The sequence below is a fragment of the Zea mays genome, chromosome 10 (assembly GCF_902167145.1).
Source record: "Zea mays cultivar B73 chromosome 10, Zm-B73-REFERENCE-NAM-5.0, whole genome shotgun sequence".
NCBI lineage: Eukaryota > Viridiplantae > Streptophyta > Magnoliopsida > Poales > Poaceae > Zea > Zea mays.
The window spans coordinates 87,627,121-87,629,315 of record NC_050105.1 but is presented as its reverse complement, the minus strand read 5'-3'; the positions used below and the strand labels follow the sequence as shown (position 1 = coordinate 87,629,315).

The following is a 2,195-nucleotide window of genomic DNA, read 5'->3' as shown; positions in this document are numbered from 1 at the left end:
AGCTATGAACGTATGTGAGCTCACTCTTGCTGTCTCACACCCCCCCCAGGAGAAGAACAGGTGGTTCAGGAGGAGCCACAAAGCGAGGAGTTCGATCTGATCTAGGTGGCGTTTCTCAGTCGACATTGGCGCCGACGATCCTTAGTTCGTTTTACATTTATTCCTTTACTTTGTAATAAGTCTTCCGCTATGTAATAAATACTCTGATGTTTTATGACATTTATCTCTATACATTCTGTTATTATATATGTTGTCTTCTTGGCGCATGTATGAGATGCACCCGGCTTTGTTCCTTAAAACCGGGTGTTACAGCACATATGATCTTAGACTTATTGTAGAATGGATTATCTTGTTTGGTCTGTTCTGGAAAAAACATGCAATGCTACGTGTAGCTTACATCTGTGTGCAAATGCTGAACTATATCACAGCTCTGTAAATTCTGAATCATAGTTTACATGACTGTTACTCGGATTCCTTATTTCTTTGTCCCCGGAATGCAAAACAAATCCATAGACTTGTCTTGGGGCTTTCAGGCGGAACAAGTATCATACTTTGCTCAAGATTCTGAGGTGGAATAAAAGGGGATCTGATCTAAAACAAAATTATATTTAAATAAAAATGCTTAATAGCTGAAAAACTTTGCAGTCAGCAAAACTAAGGTGGTTACAGAGGCTGTGTCATCCTACCTGTCTTTGCTTTCCTCTTCTTCTTGCTCATATCGACGTTTGAACTTAGCAATCTGAGTATCTGACCAAGGCTTTGAGCCATTTGTCGCTTGGCCCTCATGTGGTACACTTTGCCAGCAGGGTGCGCCTTGGCCATCATGACATTGATCAACCTGCCACTCTGCGTCACATATGAAATCCATTGCCTCTGAGGATGCAGCCCCCTTCCTCATCCTTCAGGCCTACTCATAAGAAGCCAGGCGAGCAAATTCATCAGTTATTAAATGATAATGACGACAATGACGATGAGATTTATCGATGCTGAACTTCTTTGTGAGTCATCAATTTTGATTGATCACAACAGACCAAATAATAGATACAGATAATGAACGTCTATTCTCCTGAAGACAGAGATGTTAATCAGGCCATCAAGGAGACAATACAACCAAATTGGTAAATGGTGGGTGGCGGCGGCGTGGATGGCTGCCTGATCGCCTAGAGGCTGGAGGCGATGGCGGGTGGCGGCATGGATGCGTCCAGCTCCGGCGTGGTCGGTTGGTCGCGTGGATGAGTCTTGATGCCTCGTGGCATCGGCGTGGATGACAAGAACAGGATAAGTCCTCCTAGTGGCGTGGAGCCAACCGTGGGCATATGGAGAGAAAGCTAGGGTTGCCGGTTATGGGCTACTTATGGGCTGAATGCTGGCATGAGGCGGATTTCTTCCCGAATTGAAAATACGAGACAAAAACGGGATCATCACAACGAGATCCCGGTAAAACGATCGGAAAAATGTCTCTATCGTTTTCGTTTCCGTTTACCGCATTTGATATCTCGTTTTGTCTCATTTTTGTTTTTCAAGTCGGGTTCGATAATGATCGGAATAAAATTAACAAAATCGGTTATACGATAATGGTCGGTTCGGGATTTTCCCATCCTACTTTCATCCCTACAGCCAATTGCCTAGAGGCATCATTAGAGACTATGTAAGGCTATCTATAGCACCTTATCTATCTCACCTCCTACTTCAAACTATACCATGTGAATCTGAAGTGTAAAATAGTATTTTGCACGGATATATGTACGACCTACTGGCCACAACCTAACATGGTTACGGATTCTTAGGATGTCCAGTTGCAATGACAGACGTACCTATCATAGGAGTAGATATGTCTAATCGTATTAATGGACACCAGAGTCTACGCCATTAGGTACGACTGTCTCAGGGCAGCGTCATGTGACCTCTAAGAAATTTATCAATCACTAGTTGAGTGCCCGTGCGTTGCAACGGAAACATATAATAACACAATAGGTTATATACAAATAGGGATGAAAACAGACGAAAACGGACGGAAAAACCCCCTCTCCCGTTTCCGTATCCGCATTTTATTATCAGAAACGGGATCAGGTCCGGAATAGTCGGGAACGGAAAAACAAATGCGTGTTATACTTTTATGAGAAAAAGTTTCATAATCTATCTATGATCTTAGCCATACATAATTTTTTTAATTTAATCTACCCATTTCTCTACTA

At 42.7% G+C, this 2,195-nt stretch overlaps 1 pseudogene; it reads right to left on the bottom strand.

Moving 5' to 3' along the window:
* Positions 1-410: 410 nt before the first annotated feature.
* LOC109942855 (uncharacterized) lies at positions 411-1,488 on the bottom strand (annotated as a pseudogene).
* Between the last annotated feature and the right edge of the window lie 707 nt (positions 1,489-2,195).